Source organism: Bombus fervidus, chromosome 8, assembly GCF_041682495.2.
Source record: "Bombus fervidus isolate BK054 chromosome 8, iyBomFerv1, whole genome shotgun sequence".
NCBI classification, from domain to species: Eukaryota; Metazoa; Arthropoda; class Insecta; order Hymenoptera; family Apidae; genus Bombus; species Bombus fervidus.
This window is the reverse complement of record NC_091524.1, coordinates 12,603,708-12,622,248: the sequence shown is the minus strand read 5'-3', so window position 1 is coordinate 12,622,248 and position 18,541 is coordinate 12,603,708. Positions and strand designations below refer to the sequence as shown.

Here is an 18,541-nt window from a genome sequence, read left to right as displayed (position 1 = left end):
CGTCTTAAATATTTCTACCCTCTATTTATCTTATAGCTGAAATGTATAATGATAATACGCAATGATAATATGACCGACGTTGCTTTAGCGAAAGGAAAAAATACCTCGTGGATTGGTATAGTCCTGAAAAAATTCATTTGCACCTATCTTCTTCACAGCGCTTGGAAAGCGTGTCATTACTTCTTTATTCACTACATATGTGTGTTCATATAAAAACAACATAATAGTAACCGACCTGTTCCTTTCTTTCTCCTTCGTGTTCATGCCTTAGGTAATACTTTATGCGGATTTTATATACCACTAAAAGGTTCGTAAGACATGTACGAGAGCTTTTTCGCCAGTTCCGTGTTTAAGATATGGAAATTGCTTTAGTCCCTTTAAGCGATCCAAACTTTTTACACCCTTCGTTAATAAAGTCCTTTTAAAAATGTCATTATTCATAATGAATTTTATATTTATGCAAGATTTTCATTTTTTTTTTTTTAGATCCAGCGAATTTGCGCGAGTATTTGATAATTTATAGAAAGTTTACAAACAGCAACGAACAAGCGTGCATTTTAATATAAATACACTTTTAATCTGTTTCAGGAGAAAATCATGGATCTAAGAAGACCGAGGTACATTTTAATCTTGTTCGATGGTTCAGCATAATATTCTTCGAAAATGGTAAGTGAATCGATCAACTTTTTCATTATCCACACTTGCTGCACTTGATTGCACTAAATTCGATTAAATTGAACGTTATATTAGACACGAACAATCAAAACCGGTACAGTACCGTATACGCAAGGTTCGGAACAATATTGATTTTTAATAATTTATCGTTGCTCTAGTTAAAAATTTATTTACAAATATATCTCCGATTCGAGTTAGCGAATGTGATTTTGTTCGTTTATCGCTTGGAATATCTTTTGAAAATTTTCCAATTATTCCTATATGCATCGTATTATTTTCACATCGGTTTACGATTTGTTTTTCATAATCGTTTTTCATCGCGATTATCCCTTTACAATCAGAACCATATTCAATATTATATTCAAGGGTTATTTGATTATAGTTATAAGTTTTTGTATCTAACATGTTGTTGATATATCTCTATTAAATTAAATTGTTGAACAAATGAATCTATTTTGCATGTTGAAAGTAACAGGAATAGTATGAAATACACTGTCGAGTCTACTTCGATGTAGGATCGCTAACTCTTCTCAACTAATAAATTCTATTTAGAGTCAATGATTTACTTAATGTTTATATTATAAACCTATAGTGTAGAACATCACTTCTTAAAATTATTTATACTCTCCGCGTGTATACAGTCGGTTCAGTATTCCTTTCAATAATTTTTTCAATTTTCTCTTTTTGTCAGACCTATACAATAACCGAATGCAACTAAACATTTTTTAGAGAAATAATTTAGATACGAAAGAATTAACAGGAACTTAACATAATCGTGATTACACGCTGGATCTTTAAATTTCGATCGTATCCATAATCATCATAGTAAATCTTCCGATCGACGTTTACGATTTGCTATTCATTACTTCGCGTCGTAGATTCACGATACAGCTGCTTTGATTAAACGTCAAATTACCTTGATTGCGGCATAAATTGAGACATTAGAATCGGCGATTAATCAGGATGACTTGGTCGACACGTTTTCCCGTAGTCTCCATCCCCGCGATTTCGATTTCCTCGCCAGATTGAAACAACACGCTAGTAACTTCTCGAAGCTTGTCATTATGATTTCTTCGTTGTTAAATCTTTGAAAGTTTCGCGTAGCGTTTCATTCGAGCAACTTGAGATACCATAGTATCTTGTGTTAATTAAACGTTGAATTAAATCTAGTCTTTCCATTATTTGCACAGACCTCGTTATTTAAATTGATTTTAATTAATACAATTATTGTAAAACTGACTCGTTTATCCTGCTCTATCGGAGCCTTTTCAGAGAGCACAAAGAAGACTCTACCATAGTTTTACAGATGCTTTAATAACTTTTAATCATTTCTTTCTTTTCCCTTTCTCTATTCTTCTTTCTATATTCCCCGTTATCTCGCTTTTTTTAACACCAAATTAATTTAACACGTGATATGGAAGTTATAAACATATCTATATATTTAGGTACATATTTATTTCCGATCTGCAGTACATACAGGAAACGATGAAAATAAATGGTTTTGTGCGATTGTGTTTCTGAGTCAATAAAAATCAGCATTAATTTTATTAGAAGCACTTGCATGTTCTCATTGATTTATTCATCGCGAAGGTAAAGTATTATCATTCTGATAGGTTTGATAGTTTCAATGTTAATGTCGAAAACCACTTATTTATGAATTTTTATGTTCCGATCTTTAGATTTTAGTAAATAAAATGATTTGTGACAGGAAAAAACTGAGAATATCCTAACGAACTGAAACTGTTTTCCTTTAAAAAGGAAACGAAAGTTCGATTGTGAAAGATTAAACGATGAACAGGGCGCCCTATTTAAATCAAAATATATAAAAAATATATTAGAAAAAACGTTTGACGATATTTCATTCCAGGAAATGCGGCAAACGCAAACGTTATCGGCGCGCTCAGCAGATTTCTAAAAGTCCATATGACGCTCCCGATCTATTGCCCTTAACATGCCATTAAAGTCGGACGTGATTTCCATTTCGATGCAAATCGCGTAATTACAGCCGATGATGAATGACGACGACAGAGTATCGAGCCGCGGCAACGAGCCGAAGCGTTCCAATGGCCGGGAGCCGTTTATAATTCTCGAAAGGGGACAAAACGAATAGCGATCACGATTGTCCTTAACACACTTTCGCGTACACCTTTTTATTTATTCTTCTATCACGTTCCGTCACGATTGAACCCTCCACTCGGTTTCTTCACCTTTAAGTTTTTCATTAATCTTCCTCCGCTGGCCCTCGTCGCTCTCTATCCACCACTGATCCACATATTTTCCGATTACGACGATGAACACGGGTTTTGTTCCGTCGTACACCTACATAGATACACGTTGTTCCACGATTTTCACTCTGACACACGCTGCTAGACAATAATTAGAACCAGAGTTCGATTACGTCGCAATTCCGAATAAATTTCACCGGAACTATGATCGTACCTTCGATCTTTTCCGTTAGGATTTGTGTGTCAGGCGTAATTCATAACGTGACAGTGACTGTTACGGTGTTTTTAAAAGAAATTTAGAATCGATTTTCAATAACGGTTTTAAAATATTCTTTTAAGCCTCTCTCTAGTCCTCGTATTTTTCTCCATCAGATTGTACTATTAGGTATGTTTTATGATACGACAGTGACATGCTACTTCTGACAGTTAGAATTTAGCATTAGATTTATCAGTAAAGGTATTAGGATAATTTTTTTTTTTAAAGTTCTAAGGTTTTAAGCAATTTTAAGACAGAGTTCCTTTAAAAGTTTGACATTTTAATAAAATGGGGGATCACAAACTTCGATCGCTGTCAAAGAAGCCGCGGTAAGAATCCGTGTGAATATTCTGTAAAATAATATTTATAAAAGATGTCTATAATTGTACCTATAATATTAGAAACCAGGACTCTAGGATATAAATTGGTCGAAAAAAATTGCAGATAGAATGCGTTAACGCAATGTTGGCGCTTAGTGTGTTAAAAAAGAGAAGGGGAAAGAAAAAAATATAAAAAGAAGACAGAGGAGAGTAAAATTTGCTGGCCAGCATAATCCGTGGACGGATGAATCCGGCGAATTTCAATTCTCCACTTTTATCAGCGCGTTTCACGTACGATGCAGAGGGTAATCCAGCGACCACCTGTGTACGCTGCTGGTGCAGCGGGTCATCCGATGTCGACTACCAATACGGACTGTCAAAACAGGAGGGTCGTGATCGCCCCGAGGCTTCGAACCCCAATTACGGCTAATCAGTTTCGTCGATGACATCTTTGAGCCGTGCACGGCTTTAATTAGGAACACGGATGTCGCTTTTTGTCCTTGATTATTGGGATCGACGAATCGGTACGAGCCCGTCCTGCAAGATATACGTGAAATCTCTGCGAGCAACGATTTCGCGAATCTACAGGGAATTTTGAATCTACAGGGATGCCATTCGCCCATAATCTCGTCCACTGGAAGTCACCGGACTTGTGCTTATTTTGAACAAAATAATTGCTAGAATTTAAATAGAGCTTATTAACTTCTTAATTGATTCTGTTGTTTATTAATTAGAATACTGCGGCTTTTTTTACAAATTTATATTTTCGATAGCACAGTACAGAAGATAGAAACTTAGTTGAAAATTGTTTTCCCTTTTTATTAAGAATTTCTGGAAAGCACTGCACTTTGGATATTTTATTTATTTCTTCATACTACGCGCACTCTGTATAATTTTGCAATTTCCTGTAAATGGAATAAAAATCCATAATCGATTTTATGATATAAAACGATCCATATTGTGAAACGAAGTTGGCGTTTGCGTCAAATGTTAATATTTGCGTGATGTCAAAGGTACGGATATTCTACAATCCGCTTCAAGTAGGCAAGTATCCGGTGACTTATGGACATGATAGTATACATACGTCGAGAATATCTCGATGGGTGTAAACGTTTATTCGATAATAATTGTCCAGACACAGTTCGATTGTGTAGATTCCCTATGCAAATGAGCCGTTTTGCATGAACGTTTTGGGAGCCACTTGAATACGATTGCGGCTACCCCGATCTACCGATACGCGGCTTTACAAGTTTGTTATAAACGCAGTATTCGTTATTTGCTGCCTCGTCCCGTGACAGAGTACTGAGACTAATTTTAGATTATCTTGATTATTTATCGTGTATTTCTGTTTTATTCGGTCGATAGAAGCGGTGAAAAATTTGAGTTTAATTTATTAGGTTCAGGAAGAAATTCTGTGTTTCTGGTTTAATATTTTATAGTATAATTCTGTAATTTAGAATGAGCGATTTGAATTAAAATTTTATATGCCTTATTAGGTTTTGTGATAAATAATTGCAATGAAATTTAATAATATTTAACAAAGTCATATAATGTCGTAACGAACTTAATTCTATGAGAATGAATAGACAAACGGGATTAACGTTAAAAAATGTTTAGAGATATAAAAATGGATCGTGAAATAGTTTATTTTGTACATGTAGTAGTTGGTGTGGAGTGCTACATAAAACGTCAAACCTGAATTATTCAAACTACATCAGCTGAAAGTTTTAGATGATCCTCATTTCAGAAATATTTACCACTTTCATTAAAGTTCTAGAGTAAAAGTGCATTGTGAAATATTTAACAGCAATATTTGCTCTGCTAAACAGCGATAAACTTTGTTACCGGTCATATTAACATTTCATACCACTATACTTCGTGTTTTCACTAACATTTCCTTTTAAAATTATGATATCAGGTATCCTAGTTTAGGAATAACTATATAAAACTAAATACTATATATAATAACTATATGCAACTAAAAAGGAACAACCATATAATCCAATAAACATATAATTAAATAAAAATTTCACATATTGTATATTCAGTTATAATGAATTTTATATGTATGTATGTAAATGCCAATCGCCTTAAAATTATTAAACATACGAGAAAGAGAGATAGATAAAAAGTTAAAATACGAGATTATGTCACAAAATTCTTCAAAGTATATCACACACCTTTAAGATTGAATAATGCTACCAATTGTAGAATCCACGATTGGAATTCCATCGAAAAATCATTGAGAAAAATTCTTCAACGAAATCGAATAATAAATCAATAAAAGTATGACGAATTGTCTATATGTGATCGCACTAAGAACGCTTCAAATTCGAACCCCTGAAACAAATATGATTCCACGAGTTAAATTTTGTAAACGTCTGTATAAATTTTCCAACATTTACTTTCCATCATTACGAATATGATCGAAGCTTCGTTGCAATATCATTCATTAGCAATATCATTGAAACTATAGGACGACATCAGGTTTGAGTATTTCATTGCACTAAGCAACGCTCGAAACCCGTTCTCTTGAAAGAAATATGGTTACGTAGAACACAGGTTCATCAAGTTTAAACAAATTTCTCATAAAGAAACTTTTAACTTCTCGGTATCTTCAGGAAGCGTACAAATTCACGCCCAAATAACGCTACCATTTTTACCTGGAAATAACCATCGAGCAATATGGTTAGACGTAATCGAAATCGGATATTCCTCGACAAACCACACCGTTGGTCGTAATCGATACGATCAAATGAATCGTGAAATCGTCATAATCGAGACGATGGTTAATGAAACGAAGCTGTGAAAAGTATTCGTAAGTCGATACCACTAAACCTTAGGGTAGTTAATCGAACGCGGCGATGTTTGTAGGGGTGATTTCGTGGCCGCGTAAACAAGAACTTCCTCACCCTCGTTCGAGCAGGCACGCGAACATGATATCGAGAGTCTAGCATCGAATGCCAGTCGCGAAGAAAAATGTTTCGTTAAACTCGCCGTTCGAGCCAGGTCTAAAGGTTTAGATATATAACATTGGAACGACGTTTCAACATTAAGTCACCGATTATATAATATATTTGTCCGTTTGGTTGAATCGTACAAATTCTTTGCCACGTCGAAGGAAATTCAATTGCAGGGTTTTTCATTCGATCCCTTTGAATCGCGTCGTTTCAGCCTTTCAGAGACGTTAAAATGGAAAGGTTCCTTTGGCCGACACTTCGGTGTCATTTAATTCTCTCGAAGCACGGTGAAAGGAAAATTCTTAGCATCTCGTGAATGTACAAAAGAAGCGTCGAGCTTCCGCTACCGGTTAACGCGAGGAAAAAGAGAGGACGAAGAAAATATGGCGAACGAAGAAGCACGTTCAGTTCCTCGAACGCTTAACATCGTTGATTAACATCCAAATGAAAGCCTTCAATTCTGAAACCACGGCGGAAGCCGTTACATAACGAGCTTTAAGATGCGCAGGAGCGAAGTTCATTGAAATGCTGATGATCTTCAGCCATCCAACGCGTTCGGAAAGCTAAACGGCGACGAAACTTGTAGAAGTCAAAGAGCGCTCAGGGACGCCATGATTAATTATAGACGAACGCGTCGAGATTGGCTTTATGGTATTCGAACCTCCAAGTGCCGAAGAACAAATCCGATGATCGAAAGGAAGGGCAAGTTCGAGTAAGCTTCTCTTATCTCCTTATCGTTCTTTTAGGAGAAGTCAGCTGGTTCTTATCGTGCAAAAATCTGTGGAAACCGGCTAGTCTTCCGGTTGCAGCTCAAGAAAGATTCCAAGACTTTCATTCGGAACTGAAGAAGTTTTCGCCAACTCCTATAAATTTTGATGCCTCCCTCAGATGGGCCGAACTATTCTTGCTGCTCTTACCGTCAAACTTTCCCAAGATTACTCTCCTTTTTTGTCGCTGTTTCGCGGTATGATTCGGCTCGTTCGTTGAACGAACAAGAGCGAAACTTTGAGCCGGAATATTACGAGGAATATCACGTCGAACTGTATGTCGGGGTTCTCTCTTGTAGAACTTACCAGGCCACGTTTCGTACGCGAGCGAGCCGATCGATTTTCGTTATGAGGGTTGATTCACGTGCTCGCCCTAGCGACATAGGGCGGGAATCCACGACGTTTAAAGCTGAACAACAGAGCATAATCCAAAACGATGTACGCCACGACGAATCAGAAGGACAGGCTCGATTCTCGAACGTGTTTCAATGGGCTCATCGTAGAACCTGTTGGATGTACACCTGAACAACGTTTTCACTGGATCACAACTCCGATGCTGCTTGCGTTTAACACTTCACTGAGAAACTGTCGTAACTCGGCCTTTCTCTATCACTGAAAACACACAAGACTTTTCTCATTCGACGGAAAACGATTCCATCCACATGGAGCGCGACTGCATTTTATCTTCTCGACAAACTCCAACACCTTTTTTTCCACGAAATCCTTACTACGGATCAACCGCTAATTAGCGAGTCGATCCAGCGAGCTCGTTATCTATAAATATACCGGTTGATTATACCGTTGTTTCGCTCGGATTCATCCATTCATCACCCGTCATTTATATTTACCCTCGGTTCGACGCACTGATCGACGTTGGGATCGAGACACGAACACAACGATACGTACTCTCGCGATCACAACGATTCTCCACCGAATAGACCGCTCTCGCGTATAAAAGGCAAAACTCCACCGATTAATTACGTCTCGAGAGCAAATCCACGTGACAGTGTTTTCCACGAGTAACGTTGCACTATCGAAAGAACTCGAGGATCCTCTCTGCTTCGTGAGCCTCCGACGATCTCTTCTCCTCCGGTATACTCGCTTGCGAGATCGTGAACGTAAACCTTCCACCGCCCAACCAAGATTCACTTTAGACCTAGCTGTAGTTGGTGAATACCTCTCTCGCCCCCGTTTACACCCCACTCCGCGTATGTCCGCGCCCGTAGCAACTTCTACAGCGATAGGAATCGACGTCCTTGTCACAAGGACGTTCTTTAGAGGAGCGTCGATCGACCGTGCCACATGGACACCTAACCTCAAATTTCGAGGACAGGCTAGCGCTGCCTCGTGTGTCGCACGAAGACTCGCCGCGCTCGACCACGTGTTCCACAGAGAAAGGATCGTACACGTCCGCCACCTGCGATCCTTCCTTGCCAAGTGTTACGGGTGGCCGCGATGTGACTGAGCTGTTCGCGTGCACGCGTCACTTCGACGAACTGCAGCGACCCGGAATTTGCCCCTCGTCCTCGACACTGAACCGAACGGAACACCACCAGCACACGGTCCCCTTGTCTCGTAGCGCGCGCGCACCACAACGTTCAACGATACCACCGACCACTGGTACGACGGCCCGAGAGGATACGAAGCTTCATTCAGGACAGGAAAGTTCGCGACGGGACCCCCAGCGAACTCGACGCAGCGTCGCTCGTTCCGGAACGAACGACGCCCTGTTGTCGTCGCGGCACGGGGTGAACGCACGACTTTGCGGATGACGATCCGCGCCCTCCACCACCCAGAAACTACCTTCCGCCGCTACCGCCACTACCGCCACCACCGTCACCACCTCCACTACCGTCACCCACCACCACCACCGTCGCCATCCACCTCCACTGCTTCTACAACCACCTCCACTTCCTTCACTAATACCACCCAACGAACTCACCATACAACCTTACCAACTCTCGCTATGTGTATGTTGGGAATATTACCAATACCCGTAGCTCTCGTTGCGAAATCCTGCTCTACTGCTACCGCTACCGACCGAATAGCTACTATCCAGCTTGAGCGTAGCAACATCAACACGCTGATATTAACGTTAATGTTCTGTATCCTCTTTCTCTCTCTCTCTTTCTCTTTCTTTCTGTCTCTCTCTCTCTTTCTCTAGACCCGTGACCGTATACATACACGCGTGTGCGTGAACGGGGTTACAAGATAACAGGGTTGTGAGATTATGTAGCGAAACAGTGGTACAACTGCACGCAGGGTTGTTTAAATTTGCTATCCGTCACCCGTGAAGCTTCGCTGTTGTTGCCCCGTCAACGTGGGTGACTGATGAACGACCCGTGAGGCTAGGACCTCCGCCTCTGAAAATTCTATTACACTTGTATCACAGATCTGTTGCCAGCCTAACAACGGGAAAGTTGTTTCCTGAACTACTTCTGTCACGTTTGTCATTGCTGGGACCAGTTATTTTTCTACTCTTTCAACGACTCCTGCTAAGATCTATCTGAACCAAACCCTTTCCTGTATCTTACATAGAGATCCTACAAACACCAACGCGCTGGCTAGTCCTACGAGACCGCGGTATACCTACCGTGCACCGTTCAAACGTGGTTTACACCCACACTCGTGCTCGCGTTCTATACGCCCCACCAGCTCGATATCGACACCTACAACGGCGTAGATCCGACGAACACACGGAGAAGCTCTCTCTCTCTCTCTCTCTCTCTCTCTCTTCCTGTAAAAAGCAGATCCTGCCGTACGAAATTCTCAGCCAGTGGTTCTCCTCGCGCAGGTCAGCGAATTCCCGTGACGGTTGACAAGAATCGTCGACAAGGGGCGGTGGTGGTGCAGAGAGAAGAGAGGCTGGTCCACGGGTATCCTACTCGCTCCCTTGGTGGTTCTCCTGGTGTGTTTACGGGGCGTCTCGACGCAGGCGCCACCACGGGGTTGGGTGGTCACGCTTGGAAGTAGCAACGTCGATCGAATCCCCAATTGGGTGGGAGATGTGGGCACCTGAGGGATGTCGGGGTGGCGGGAGGTTTCGTCTCGAGGTTAGGGGAAAACGGCGAACCCTCCGCACACAACGGTAGACCAACCTATACGAGACTCCGATAACATCGCCGCGACGCGGTTACGCGCGTCTTTGTGAATGGAGACAAAGCGGAACGTGGCAATCCGACGCGAGAGAAGGTCGCGACTTTCGTCTTTTCAGAGATATTCGGTTTGGTCATACCGATGACCCACTTCGAACGCTTCGTTCCCCCGTTTCGATTAAACGAACGTTCTCTCCGTGACGTGGATGATAGCTCGTTTCTTGCTTCGTTAATGTCGCTATGCTGCTGGATATTGGTAATTTCACAATTGGATCGATCAGCGTGGTCATTGCGAATGATCGATCGTTGTCGGTCGATGGGATTTTAATTAACTTTCTTTTTATTGGTTGTGCTAGTCCTGATCTCTGGTTGAATAGGCTTGATTTGATGGTTTTTAGAGCTACTTTTATTCTTCTATTCCGTCATATCGAGAAAGTAGGTGGAGAAATATATTCAAACGCGTTTTAGTATAAAGAATGATGTCAAATTTAATAAAAGTTGTGGAACATAGTCTTCTCGGTTCGGTTTGCTATGAAAATCTATAAAAATCGCCACGCGCAATTTCTATATCGAACATGTTTAACTTGGTGACTTTTTGACGTGATTTTAGTTTTCTGTGTACAACATCATCTGTAATCCTGCAGCAAGGTAGGGAAATATCAGGATCAAAGTATTTTTCATACAAAGTATTTTTGTATAAAGGATGATGGAATTTTAATATAAATTATAGAGCATAATCCTATCGGTTTAAGTTGCTGAGGAAATCGATGTACCTATTTGGGTATTGTAAACGTCATACTGATTGATGAAACCTGTACGAAGATCCCATAGGAGCAGCTTATGAATCTTCAGCATGATCCTATTACATTAGTTACTGCAACTTTGATAGTGTGTTAACTGACAGAATTTAAGCGAAATAAAGCAAATTTTACGTCGTTAACTTCTTTTTAAACAATCCTTGTTTCCACACATATTCCATAAATTCTCTCGCATCCTGACTGAATTAATAATCAAATGTTTTTTTATTCAACTAAATTTTCTTTAATTTTTTCAAACGATTATTCGCAGTAATTAAAATTTCATATGCTCCTGTAAATGCAATTGGAATGCTAGAACAAGCACAAAGTACAATAGAGGCGACGCATTCGTTGTATAATGCATGTAAAAATAAGAAAGTTGTCACGCCTCCTGGTTCGATCGCATTGGCTCGTTCTTTGAAAAGGACAACGATTCCATACTCCCGTTACACAAATGTTTGCACGAAAATATTTCTTCTATTCATAAATCGAAAAAGATTTACAAATAATAATAGATTTTACAAAAGAAAAAAATAGTAATAATAATGCATCTGGGTTAAGAAACAAATAACGTCGAGGAATACACTGCCCTATCACGTGTCGAGTGTTGGTAAAAAAAAAAAGAAACACTTTGATAGAGAAGGACAAAGTTATGAACAAAGAAACGAGACAACAGTTAGAAGAGTATTACGATGGAAATGCGCAATTCCACGAACGTTCACGCAACTTCGAGCAACGACAAAGGTTGCATTTCGCATCGGGGGCCGGTTTGAAATCGCTGGCACCACTTTAGGATCGATCAAAAAAAATTTGGACGAGCGCTCGACGAGGATAACTGTAACGAACATTCATGCTCGATAAAGAACCGACGAGAAGAGAATGTCGACGGATTGATGAATTAATAAAAAAAAAAAAAAAAAAAAAAAAACAACAAAGGGAAAGAAAGAGGAGGAAAAAAAAAGAAATAGGAGGAAGAGAAATGCAGCAGTCGGACCCGTGACGGAGCGAATCAAGCTCTGAGATCGCGTTTCTCTTTGTTTATTCGTTCTTTATCTATTCATTCAGTCGCTCTTTTCAGGTTTGCCTACTAATGGAAGAGCAGTTGAGAGTGTGTCAGTGAAACAGGTCGATGTTCTGTCCGACGGGCCTGAATTGAATCCATAGTTCGTCGTAATAATAAAAAGAAAACGAAGAAAAAACGAGGGAAAAAAGATGGGATTCCATTTGCTTGGCAACTCGTACGACTAATAGAAGAAGAAATCATTTCCACAATATGATCTGTATGCCAAGTTTCGCGTGTTTGTTTGTGGTTACGATCCATCATTCGCTTCGATCTGGTTTATCTTTCCTTGAACCCCATTATACCACCATGATCGAGTTCCTAACATATTTTTCGGGGTAATAGGCGATCGGTGCAACCCTTGAAAATGCTCGGTGTTTGACGAGGGTATTATATCAAAGTTTCACGCCAATAGGAGGCTGATAGTTTTTTGATGGAAACTTGGTCTCCTGTTATCGAGATGATATTTTGTAGAGATGAGTCGAGATATTTATTATGGCCTTGTCAGTTTAACGTTTTGGTATAGTTTTGCGAATCTTTATGCATTTGTGGAATATTTTTCTGGGTAAAAACATACAAAATGAGCATAGTGTGCAGGAATATAGAAAATATCTAAAGTACTTGTTATAATATTTAGAACTGAAGCAATTGTACAGTTGTAGTTGCATTGTACAATGATGTAATTATCCAAGTTTTATACATTTATATATTTTATACTTATATCTACGTAAGTATTATATTTTTTATGATAGAAAGTGTTTTAAAATTGAAGCATTGGGAACAGGAATCTAAAATTCAAAATTGTTCAACAATGAAGTTGAAATTTCATGAGGATAGTGCAGGCTTTAATATGTAGATTATTGATACAGTATCGCTGCATGACGATGACCCTGTCAATTATAACACAATGCGCTCGAGAAGCGTACTTGTATTATAATAAATCATACTTGATCACAGCTCGTTAAAGTACATTTCCATTAGAGTGCATTCAGTTGTAGAACACGTACTGTGTTGAATAGACTTGATTATTGTGAGCTATGGTGATAGTATTTAAATACCATTCTGAAGGAAATTACATTTACAAAACATTCCAATGCTTAGTACATTACTTAATTCGGTACTCGCTCTACCGCAATATCAACTCGAAACAATATGTACGTATGTTCCTCATTTCGATTTAGAGAATTAAAATGAGCTATCCGTGATTACGTATCACGCCCAACTACAATTAATCATTGAAATCCATGAGATTTCAGAGTAACTTTATATACAACAATGTCAACCGAGAAATTTACATAAGTGTCAGCACATAATAAATACGCTGAAAATACAAATAAAGTGACGTACAAGAGCCTCTGTGTAATTTATTGAATTTCAATTACGAGCAATAACAAACGGCCTTCAATTATTATATATAATATGATAATCATGATTATACGACATATAATTAAATTACAACTGCGTATAAAATTATACTACTAATTGTTCTCTCAGTTATTGAAACAACTGAAGCAGGCGAATACAAAGTACATTCTTTTTAATGGTATTACTTCAAAGCCTTTATTCAAACAAAAACTAAAGGAAACTTTAACTACGATAAGCAACAAAAAATAATGTTCAATCTCTGTACTATTCTGAACTATTCTCCCTCACACTATTACGAACTAGACTTCCCTCTACCCTCTATTTAAAAACAAAAATCTAAAAAATCTGTCAGACCAGAGACCTCTCCATCCGTTATAGGATCCAACTTCGTGCCTGAACTGTAGACTACATTTTCTCGTTACTGCGTTAGCAATCAGTCAGCTGACGCACGACCATATGTATCAGCTATCGTCGAATAAGAGTCTGTTATTGCTCCTCGATTTACGAAACCCTTCGGGTATCGCAAACTCACGAAGGGTCGACGACTCTGAATTGCCAGCTTCCACGCGACTGCGTCGGTCTCAAGTGCAGCTCTTTGCTCGAAGGCTAAAAGGGCTAGGAATCTTTGAGCAGGAGAACTTGCTGAAGGAGGGGGATATATATCGACTTGCCCTAGACCTTCGTTTCCCTGGCGTTTTACTTAGCCTGAGCTTGCAGTTCTGCGTCCCCATTACGAGACCTCGAGATCACCTAGCCCTCTGGCTAGTCGAGCACCAGTGACCCACCCTTTTTTTCTACCCCTGCCTTCCGAAGTGTCTCTCTCTTCTTTTTCTTTCCTACAGACCGCTCTGTACGTTTGTAGAAATTTTCTGTACAAAGCATTTTCAAATATCGTTAGTAATGTACAATTTCGAACGGATCTGAAAGCGCACATAGAAATTACAGAGTATTGATTGCAAGCGTACACTTAGCAATTTGACTGTTTAGAATATTTAAACAGTCAATTGTTCGCTATATTAGTAAGCTATAATATTGTAGTTAGTGTAGTTATATCTTTAGCACTAATTATAGCTCTGGTCCAAGCTTTCATTCAATGTTTAAGTGGAAATTTGAGTAAAGTTATCTGTGTTTCTTCTTTTTTTCTTTATACTTTTGTTATTATTGCACTGTCGTTCTTTATATTTATACTCTGGTGAGAATTCTCTCTCGTACATGAAATAAATAAATAAATAAATAAGTAATACATTCGTAACAGGTATCTAACTTTGTCCAAATATTCTTCTTTCTTCAGCTTGTGTATACTTCGATTCTGTTTCAAATTTGATCAACGTAATCGGGATAGTCATATCTGAGCTTGCAATTCCGCGCCCCCATTACGAGACCTCGAGATTACTTAGCCCTCCGGCTAGTTGAGCACCAGTGACCCACCCTTTTCTTCACCGTTGCCTTCGAGTGCCGCTCTTCTTTTTTCTTTTTCTCCACTCCTCAAACCGTCGAATCCACGATTCCTCCCTCGTGCTACGCTCTTTCGTACGTCATTCCCTCGACCACGTTCCCCTGCTTTACACCCGCGCGCGATAAGGGTTCGAACAATGTGGGTTATTACAGAGGGAAACACGCAGAAGCCAGAAGCTACATACGTTAGCGCGACAAATGTTTTCGAAGCTCAGTTCGGTGTTTAATGCAAACGTTGCCTCGACGACCGTTTTCAGCTTTTCCTTTCGCTGATACGCGAGAAGGGTGTCTGGCGTTGGTTTGCTTTGGCTACGTCGTGCTTTTCGTCGCTTTCGTCGAGAGTGGACACAGGGTGAATTTCTGTTTTTGCGGTTAAGAATGATGTAGGGACTTGGCCAAGTACTTGAAATGTCGCGAGCCGAGTAACGTACGCTTTAGCCGCTACATTTACTCGCTCGTGTGTTTCCAAACAGATTAAATATGAATTTCGAGAGTTGTTAAATTGTATGGGATCATCTGGAAGGTATAAATCGAATATTATCGCGTAGGACCGTAATAGTTTTGTACTACTCTTTTCTTCTTTCTCCAGATAAGAAGAACCGTAGCAGTAAATACTTTTAAATTCACGCTTCACTGTAAATATTGATCTTTAATTAATATAAACAATATCTTTACCTAGGATCATACATCGAGCGATTATTTCCACTTTCTTATATCGTTCTTCTCGATAAAAAGAAACGATGCTCTTAAAGTAACAATACGACACAGATGCTTAGTTACGCGTATGTGCCAAATAATTGGAGAAGCAAAAAATAAAGAGAATCGCTTACAAGAAGACGAAAGAAATGCTTGTCGGAAGTGAGACAATTCGGTCCGTCCAATAATCGACTTGAAATCGAGTAAGAAAAGTCTCGATTGCCCTGTACGATACAACAGTGCAAAGTGAAGTACAAGGAAATGCTATAAGCGGTTGCGCGAAAAGAAGGCGAACAGAAAGAAAACGATAAGGAAAAATGAAAAGGTATGCTTCGAACATACTAAAGGAATTCGGTGTTCAACTAGGTAGAAAACTTTATGGCTGATTCACGATATGATAACCACTTAAACTCATCGTCGAAAGTGACGCGAAAAATGTTTCCTGTAGAATTTATTACATCGTCGATTTATCGATAGCCAACTTTCTCGCCGTACCATAGCGAATTTTTTTGCAAATCGACTCCTCGCGTCAAATTTATATTTTTTGAAGACTCCTTCGAATTTCCTAATTCGTCTAAAATTTTCTTAGAGGTACGAACCAAATGTATAACTGCTAATTTATCATTTATTATTATCATTCTCGCAAATTTACAAATTTTTCCTACGTATTCTGAATCGTTACTTCACACGAACATAAATACACATAATCTCGACCAGTAAATCGTATTCTTGGTGATTCAAATCAATTACCACGTTTTGTGTGTGATCAACAGACCACGGATTTTTATGCATTTATGAGAAATCCAAAATAGAGTATTTATCGTAATATAAATTTCTATGGAAATTCCTATTTCCCTAAATTTCTTCGTAAAAATATCGTAAAAATAAAAATAAAAAATCGATCGATCTAATAATCAATAAATATTCTAATACTTACGAAGGGTGATAGGATGTGCATAAAAACTTTCTGTAGTAGATATTCAAATATTTTCACGAGCTACCGTATTTCACGAGAGATATCACATTGATCTGGTTAATCGCAAACAATCGTTACTTCGTAGCACGTGAAATAGGATATCGGATCGTAGTAGCTAGTGGGAATTTCCAATGGCACGAATCTCGAATGAAAGGGAGGATTTCCGCAAATCCAGCGTCCATGACGAGCGAACGTTGGAAAGTGTCTTGAAGTGCTAAACCGTGTGTCGATATTAATACTCTGCCGAAATCCGTATCGAGAAGGAGGGACCGTCCTTACTTCCGGTCCGCTCTTTGAAACTCATCCCGCTGCAACGTGCTCAAAAGGACGAAAATTTAGCCGAGAGAGATCCCCTGGCAAGGAGGAATAACGTCTCGCATATAAGGAAAACTCGTTACAGCCGAGAGCATGTTCTCGTTTCACGAACTTATCGCGAGAACGTTCTACAGCTCCAGCCAAAGTTCAGCATATTTCAGTGCAAGTACTGAAGCTGCTTTTTCAAGATTTTTATGTTTGGATAATGGAAAGCTATGAAAACGGGTAACAAAGATTACTTCGTTTGATACAATGTTTTGTAATGGAGTGTGATTATAAATAGAGCAGATGATGTATTGTGTGTGTTACACGAGTACACATTCACGACGTACATACTTTAACATTCCACAAAGGTTGATACAAAGTTTCAATGAATAGGATGATATCGTAAATTGACACTGGAAATAGCAGGGGGTGTTTGATATGTACATCGATATAAAAATTATTAGCTTGTGTGTGGAGAATCTTGTGCCATCCTTTCTAAGTAATGTGAGGAAATATTGGCGACGATACGGACGTGTTATACATACGTGTGTGTTATCTAACGTTTTCTAAAATTTAAGCGAAGATGAAGGTATTTAATGAATACTAATTATCATTGTCTTCGAAGATCAGTAAATATGAGACAATGGGAAGTTAATTTAGATAGGATAAATAATTACTATTGCTGAGACTATAAAACAGAATACAGCTTCACTTGTTAAAAAATTACATATTACTATGAAGAATTTGTTCAACTGCTAGAATTGCTCTCTTCGAAAACTCAAGAAAATATACAAAAAATCCTCTGCAATCTTTAACGAATTAAATATTTCAAAATTCCGTTGTCTCAATTTTACCAGTCCTAATAGCCTATTCGTCGATCGAGCCGAATCACGACACCCACCTTCCTTTTCTTCACACTAAAATTGCGAAAGGAATAACAAGAAACTTTCCGAGTCCGGCGGTTAATCAATTAATCAATCACAGGGAGTGAAACTAACGAGGCTGCCGTGACGAAACAGAAACGAGCAGCCCGACTTCCTTAGGAACTTGGAAGCGGCTGTTCAGGAAGAAACGGGTTACTGCTTTGCCACGGTGTGCCGGAAGTGAATTTTCCAGTTGGATGCTTGCTAGCCAAGTCGAAAAATAATCGCGGAGGGGGATTAGCAAGGGCGTGAAGCAGCGACGTTTCGACCCGGAGGCGCGCAAGCTTGAGGGAAAAAAGGGTGTTTCGGGAGAGAAAGCCTCGCGAGAAGAAAGCCGCGCCAAGCTTACGAAGCCGAGTTTTCACGTTAAAGTTCTCCTGCATTGCGGAGAATACGCGATACAACTCGGCGAAAAGCCATCTTCTAATAAATTTGGCGACGTAAAGCAACTAGGAGAACATAAAATGCGCGTTCTCTTCTCCCATCCTTAACACAGTACGAGTACGCGCTGATCGTACGTTAAGACTGTACATTCTTAGAACAGGTTATTTAATAAATAAATAAAACGATCTCGAATCCTTGCAGAGCTTTAAAAGTTCCGTACATGTCACGTCTTTACATAAAGATTCTTGAATTCAGTGCTATCAAAAGTCATGTATCGTTTGTAAAAT

General features: G+C 39.3%; 1 protein-coding gene and 1 long non-coding RNA gene across 3 annotated transcripts in view; one reads left to right on the top strand and one right to left on the bottom strand.

The window, feature by feature from the left end:
* The window catches only part of LOC139989705 (uncharacterized), a 108,706-nt gene extending 104,467 nt beyond the window's left edge, over positions 1–4,239 (top strand). Inside the window, exons 3-4 of the long non-coding RNA XR_011800390.1 lie at positions 589–666; positions 3,601–4,239. This is a non-coding gene — a long non-coding RNA (uncharacterized lncRNA). The remainder of the gene's footprint in view (positions 1–588; positions 667–3,600) is intronic.
* Positions 1–8,972, bottom strand: part of LOC139989680 (uncharacterized) — a 643,240-nt gene extending 634,268 nt beyond the window's left edge. The window contains exon 1 of one of the 2 annotated variants that reach the window (XM_072008183.1): positions 7,510–8,972. The gene's annotated coding sequence lies outside the window, so the exon portion shown is untranslated. The remainder of the gene's footprint in view (positions 1–7,509) is intronic. The other variant, XM_072008182.1, reaches the window with a different exon arrangement.
* Positions 8,973–18,541: the final 9,569 nt, after the last annotated feature.